The following is a 7,917-nucleotide window of genomic DNA, read 5'->3' on the forward strand; positions in this document are numbered from 1 at the left end:
ACTTTGTTTTTATTCCCTGTACCAGTGCAGGCCAGATTCAGGGCTAGAGGAACAGCAAGTGGACTATGTTCCAGTATTATATGACAGGTTATTTATAACGCGCTTAATACCCAGATGTTTCTAAGCGCGGACCGGGGATCGAACCTGTGGTGCTCTGCGTCATCTTGCTTCCAAAGCGAGCGCGTTGCCCCTGAGCTATCCTTCCGAGACATGTCAGTATGATGTGCTTAAAGGCTTTCCATATGGTGGGAGGTCTCCATAGCGATCCTTGGTGTGATAAAATTCTTGTAAAGCGCCAACTCGTCAAGACCGGCACCCAAGCGCCGAACCAGAACCTCAAGGTGTCTGATAGGGCACTCGCTGGGGAAACAGGAAAGTCAATGGTGTGGCCAATGACTTCTTTTCATTTGCCACACCAACGCTGCGCGATGTGTTCCTACTCCCTCAAGACACTGCATACATCGAAGTGGGGTGGGGTACCTCCATACTGTGCATTTATCCAGATCCCATCCCCCTTCGCGCCCACAAACCTCGGCCTACTTTTTACATTAATGTAAACAATATGCATTTTTCGGTAACATACCTTAAAATGTAAATCTGTACAAATAATCAGTAAAAGCACTGCATCCCCTCCTTGCAGACATCAAATAATATAATGAGTGTATACACGGCAAGTACTGATTTAGAAACCTTGTCTCTCTCTTGATAAACAAATACCACATGCTCTCTTTCTTATCTCTTAGGACCAGCTGAAAGTCTTTTGGGAAGAAACACGTGGTCCCTGCCGCATAAGCCCTGTCACCATAGAAATGTAGGGTTCCGTGACAGAAAGTGTTGGGTGGCCTGGGGTGACCAGCTTTTCAAAACCAAAAGATGGGACAGGGCAATAACATCCAGAAGTAGGACTGCAATTTGGCAGTGGCTGCTGACACAAATGTAGGACTACATTTCAATGGGTGTCGCCAGCACAAAAGAGGGGCTAAAGAAAGTACCTACAAACATAAATCAGACTGAACCAGGGGTCAGGGGTCTGGCATCATTTTTATGTTTCCAGGCTCGAGTCCTAAAATAAAAGTGGGGGTGTCTGAGGTACCCAGTAGGAAGTGACATTAGATGAAGTGAACATATCCTGAAATGAAATATGCAAATTTAATTTAACTTGTCTTTACCAATTGAAGAGAGTCCCCCCCCCATGTGCACCTCAGTACATCAGCCTGGCAAGCGCCCTCACCATTGCAGCTAACTATGTCACTATCTATCTCTCCTATCTTCTCTAACTGCTTCTCTATTTCCTATCCCTCGCCTATCACTAAATCTGGGCGGAGACACCTATGTCACGGCTTCTGCCAGAGAGACTCTCACAGACATCCTCTTTGTCATTCCCTCACCCGACCTATGGACCCTGTACATGGTCGCCTTTCTCTCTCCTATCTCCTCTTCTCCCATTAATGGTGGCACCCGCTGGGAGGTCCTCCTCGACCTCTTCACCATTTCCAGGGTCATCATTAATGTCTATCTGAATGTAACCATCATGGTTCAGGGTCCTCAACCCAACCTTCCGCTTTTTGACAGGCTCCTACCTCACCTCTCAAACCTTACCTCTCTCTCTGAACAGGCTCCCTTGCCTGTTGGGCCATCCACCTCCTCTGCACAGGCTCTCTTGCCCACTGTGCCTTCCTCTTCCTCTGCACAGGCACCCTTGCCTGCCTCACCGGCCCGGCTCCCTTATCAGCCTTGGCCCTCCGCCATCCTTCACTATCCTGCTGGCTCGCTTGCAATACCCGGGGGGGGACCACCATCCCCTGCACACCCTTGCGGGAGACCCTCAAAGATGGCAAGCTGCTTCATATTGCCACACTTAACTCTCGCTCGGCTGTCAAACACTCATCTGACATATGCAACCTCCTTCAACGCAATGATCTTGATGTGCTCGCCATCACAGAGACATGGTTCAAGGACAGCTCTGTCACAAGCTTTGACACACTCCTCCCTGAAGGATATAAGATCCTCTCTGTGCCCAGGCCCAAGGGTTCAGGAGGGGGAGTGGCGTTGGTCTTCCAAGAATGGATACCTGTGTCCATCATCCCCACTCAGGCCCACTCCTCCTTCAAATTCCTAGTCTGCTGGCTCTCACTCTCTCCTAAATCTTCTCTCCTTATAGCCGCCTTCTAACGGCCACCAGGACATTTTCCTCTGGGAATGGGCTGACCTGGCCTCCTCCCTACTCTCCTCCTCCTCTCAACTCATCCTGCTGGGTGACCTCAATATCCATCTGGACTCTCCTGAATCCTCAAGACCTTTCCGCAACCTATGTGATTCTCTCTCCCTCTCCATCTTACCTTCTGGCTCCACGCACACAACATGCCACACTTTGTATGCTCTCATCTCTACCGACATCCCCCTCTCTATCCCTCTTACTACCTCTATCTCTTGGACTGACCACTCTCTTCTCTCCTCGCATTTGAAACTCTCCTCTCCCCTTTCATCGGCACACCCGGCGCGGCCACCCGGTTTCAAAGTCACCAGACCCATGAAAAGAGTGACAGCAGTTGCCTATGCCTCCACCTACTCTCTTCCTCCTACTCCTGTGACTGACTCCCACCCTGACACAGTCCTCACTAATTTCAATCTCCCTATCTCTAATACCCTTGATACTCTTGCCCCGGTCATGAGGGTCCGACTGAAGCCTTCCAAGCGCAAGTGTAGAGCAGCCGAGTGGAAACGGAACGTGTCAGGTGGACCCTCTGACAAACTGGCCTGCTGCCTCCTTCAAAGGCAATATCGACTCTGCATCCACAACAAGAAAAGAGTATTTACTCGAGCCTCCATCTCCACGTCATCAAACAACACGGCGGAACTTTTCAAAGTCTGCAAGGAACTGGCCAATCCTGCAGCAGCCTCCTCTTCTGTCGCACCCACCCAAGACCTTTGCTCGGCACTGGCTGCACACTTCAGCGCAAAATCCCATGACATCCTTTCCTCTCTCACTTCCACACTACATCATACACCAACACCTCTGGAGGCTCCCTTGCCCCCTCGACTACTTCTCCGCTCTTCTCTTACTGCCATCACACCTGATGAGGTCACCAGACAAGTCCAGTCTATGAAGGCCTACCAAATTAGTCCGACTCGTAATCAGGAGGCCTGGTAGAAGCACTCGAAGAGTACCCGTTAAGTTCTTCCTACCAATGTGTCCATTTGTATTTCCAAGTAAAACTACAAAGGAACCAATTAGTCGAAAGATGGATCTACCGCCGTAGCTGGAGATGGACACAGACACTGTGGAGCGTAGACAATGCAGCCGATCAAGGAACGCTGTAGTGGGTGTTGATGTACACTGAGAATATGGGCTGTAGGAGGAAAATTGTATATCAGAAGATTCAAGAGATAGAGCGGGAAAGACAAGTTCAGGAAGTGACAATAAATGACAATAACAAATTTCTATGATGGAGAAATAACAGACAGAGAGACTTACCAATGGGTAGACAGTGGGAAGGCACTACTGAGAAAACTCTGCAAACCCAACCTATCCCTAACTCACGACGAAACAAGGACTCCTAGACGGAAATTTGGCAGTCTCTAGTCCCAGACTATCCCGACGAAACGAGGACACCTAAAGACCTGAGCGCAGGGTGTAGTCTCTAGTTTGTGCGCTATTCTCTTGGGTAAGCAGATTTACTCAGGTAAGGTGATGATGATGTCACAGTGTAGAGAATTTGATTGTTGTCCCTTTGGAGTCGGCGTGATGAATCCAAGGTGTTGAAGAAAGGTTTTGTGGAAGACTGGTGCGAACAGTAGAGGCAGAGCAGGTCAGATCACGTTCCGGGATTCGGCAGCGTACGGACAGAAATGCAGAACAGAACGGCAGGCAAGGCAGGTCAAATAGTGTTCCGGAGCCCGGCAACGTGAAAGCAGTTCAGGAGGTAACAAACAGTAGACAAAGGCAGGTCGATTAGCGTTCCAGGGTTTGGCAATGTGTAAACAATCCAAGTGCAGGTAAACAAGGAAGCAAAAGAGTTCAAGAAACACATACTGCGGTCAAAGGCCAGGAAAAGAACAGGCGCAGTCAAGGGGGTCAAGACATGGGAATAAGAGCTTGCTGTGATTCAGACGAAAATCAGAAGCAGCGAGTACGGCTACCCGGAAGCGTTATAACGGGTATCCGCGACCTCGTTTGGCTCCTCCTCCTTCGTACAGCGCAGCAGTTTTGTTTGTGGAGAGGACGCCATAGTCGCCATGGCAACATGGCAGCACGGGTTCGGAAAGGGCATTTTGGTTCTTTAACAAAGGAACATAGTTTCCTTAAAACGGGCAACACCCGTTGTCGAACACTTTGGGCTGGATGTCTTGTGGCAATCTTGACAGTTCCCTGCCCCAAAGAAGGTCTCCCTTTCCCGGACCAGAAATCCGCAACCAACCGGGGAGCATTTATATTCACCGCAGGCTCCCAGGTCCTGTCCTCCGGACCAAAACCCTTCCAATCCACTAAGTAAAGAAAGTAAAGACGAACCCCTCTACAAACTTTGGTATCCAGGATGCGGCTTACTTCGTATTCATCACATCCTTGAACGTTGATCGGAGAGGGACGCAAAGGCAACCTAGTGGAAGGAAGACAAGGTTTCAACAAAGAAACATGAAACACGGGATGGGTATGCCAACTATCCGGCAGATCCAGACGTACTGCAACATGATTAATGATAGCAGTAACCAGATAGGGACCAACAAAGCGTGGCAAAAGGAGACGACGACCTGGAGTATGAAGATTCCTAGTTGCCAACCAGACCTTGGAACCCACCCTATATTCGGGCGCTGGGAGTCCGTGAGCGTCGGCTTGAGCCTTCTGTTGTAACTTAGCCTTCTGCAAATGTGAAGAAACCTCATCTCGAATTCTAGCCAAGTCCCGTACTCAGGCCCCGGCCGCAGGGCTAGAGGATGACAGGTTTGGCTGCATGGGCAGGGTACAAGGATGACGCCCATACATAGCAAAAAAGGGTGATGTTCCAGTAGACGAGTGCACTGAATTATTGTATGCAAACTCTGCCATTTCCAACAAGGGCAACCAAGATTCCTGGTGTTGCAAGGTAAGACACCGAAGGTATTGTTCTAGAGTGGCATTCAGCCTTTTGGAATGCCCATCCGTCTGTGGATGGTATGTGGTAGAGAAACGATCTTCGATCCCCAAGGAGGCGGTACGAGCTCACCAGAAACGGGACGTGAATTGTGATCCACGATTCGTTACAATCACGCAAGGAAGACCAAACAACCTGAAAACATGGTGCAAAAATAGTTTAGCCAAAGCAGGTGCCGTAGGAAGTCCTTTGCAGGGCACAAAAAGAGCCAACTTCGTGAAGTAATCAATAATGACCCAAATAGTATTGTGGCCTCGATCACATGGCAATTCGACAATGAAGTCCATCGAGATCATGACCCATGGTTCTCCAGGAGTCGGCAATGGTTGTAACAGGCCAATGGGTTTGGTTGGAATACTCTTGCATTGAGCACAAATGGCACACGTGGCTACATATTCCAGAACGTCCTTAGACATTGTTGGCCACCAAGACCAGCGTGGTAGTAACTCCAATGTTTTACGACTGCCAGGATGAGCTGAGAACTTGGTCTCATGACACCAGCGCATAGCAGTGGTACGTGTTTCTGAGTCAGGGAGATACACCATTCCATCATGGTAAGGAATGCCATGAACCACAGTCAGATTCAATTCTTGGATGACTTGCAGATTAGAGTTAGCCCATCGCATCAGGGCTAATCGTAAAGGTTTTTGTATTCCACAAGCACATGCTACCTGAGCAGGTCGAAGAACAGTTTGTTCGTCCCCTGACGAGTGTGAAACACCATGTAACCTGGAAAGAGCATCTGCTTTAGAGTGTGGGGAGCCGGGTCTTTAGGTGATATGGAAATGATACATGGAGAAAAACTTATGCCAACGGGCATGTCTAGCGGTAGTGCATTTTACCGACTGCAGAGCCAAGAGGTTGCGGTGATCTGTGAAAACCTGAACTGGTAGAGCAGTCCCCAAGAGATAGTGACGCCATACGAGGAATGCATCCCTAATGGCCAATAGTTCCTTTTCTGTAATAGTATAGTTCGCCTCGTAATAGGTGAGTTTCCTGGAACGAAAAGCTACCGGATGTAGCTGACCACTGTCTTTGCATTCCTGTGAAAGGATGGCCCCGACCGCAATGTCCGAGGCGTCAGCCTCTACCACGAATGGTAGGTTATGATTAGGATGCATTAAAACAGGGGCGGAGGTGAAGGAGGACTTTAGATGGTCAAAAGCCATCTGAGCTGCTGGACTCCAACGGAAGGTTTGTTTAGAACTGATCAAGGAAGTAAGGGGAGCAGCGATACTAGAAAAGGATTTTATGAAACGCCGGTAGAAGTTTGAAAACCCTAAGAAGGATTGTAATTGCTTAAGGGTAGAAGGAACCGTCCATTCCAAAACCGCCTTGACCTTGGTGTCGTTCATTTGTACGCCCTTGTCTGTGATGTTATAACCTAAAAATTCAATTGAGGTAGCATGAAACACACATTTCTCTAACTTTGCGTACAATTGGTTTTCTCTTAATTGTTGGAGGACTGCAGACAGATGTTCAATGTGAGTCTGGTACGATGGAGAATAAATGAGGATGTCATCGAGGTATACCACCACATAAGTGTCCAACATGTCCCGCAAGACATCATTGATGAAATGCTGAAAGGTAGCAGGGGCATTGCATAGCCCAAAGGGCATAACACAATACTCATAGAGATACAATTGTATGCCACACCAAATCTATGGGGCATATACCTGGTCACTCTAATCGAGAAATAATCTCTTCAAGATATTTCAATTATTCAAAAAAATTCCACTTTTAAATCAAAATTTCAAAGAACATGAAAAACACATACTCCATAGGTGTCTTTTAGTAGGTAATTATATTCTACATTCCCACAGAATTCTACAAAAGTTTCAATTTCAAAGTATTCACTAAACACATCAAAAGTGTTTAAAAAGAAAAGATCAGAAACTTTTCTTATAGCCAAAAGCAATCTTTTTATAGAAGATTTCAAAAGGAAATATTTTTCAACAATATTTCACAACATTTGCTGAATATGTACTTTTTATACTGAATTTCAAGAAAATGGGTTTTATTTCCCCACAAAATCACAATCACATGATGTTAGTCCACTAGGCGTTTCGGGGTCATTTATACTTCTTCTTCAGGTGTTGATGTGATGTTTGTAACCATGTTCTCGTGTCCTAAAAATAAATTTCACCAAAAACAAAAATGTATGTCAATGTTGTCTCTAAAGCACAGCGAGCGCTAATGTCCCAAAAAATGAACTTTCAGCCACCAATATGTAAATTTAACTGACCTTGGAATTAGCTAGGGTCTCTTTTAGTCTCTTCCGACTACCATCTCGCTTTATGAATAGTATTCCAAAGGTATGCCCAAATTTTCAGACACCCTACAAAAGATGTAATCATAGTGGTGAGTTACTTGACAACCCCCACCTAATAGTCACTCAATCCATCTCTAAATAAATACATCTAAAAAAGGGGGCCAAAATCCCTTTTCCCAAACTTACCTGCTTGTCACTTCAGTGATGTCCCAAACGCAATGCGATGACGGCAAAAAGGCTGCAACCACAGCCTCCTGTTCCGCGGTGCTCTTTAAATACAATACAAATAAGTCACGTGATCACAATCCCGATCACGTGACTTAAGGTCCGTATCTTCCCAACCTAAACCTACAAAAAGGTATTTATCAATCGACTTTTTTCACATACGCAACGCGGGAACGGCATACTGGCTGTAATCACAGCCTCCCGTCCCGCGAGCGTAAAAAGGTAAATTTTTACATGGTCACGTGATTCACCCGATCACATGACCATTAATGAATATACTGATTATCTGTT

The sequence above is a fragment of the Ambystoma mexicanum genome, chromosome 13 (assembly GCF_040938575.1).
Source record: "Ambystoma mexicanum isolate Mex_15411 chromosome 13, UKY_AmexF1_1, whole genome shotgun sequence".
Lineage (NCBI taxonomy): Eukaryota > Metazoa > Chordata > Amphibia > Caudata > Ambystomatidae > Ambystoma > Ambystoma mexicanum.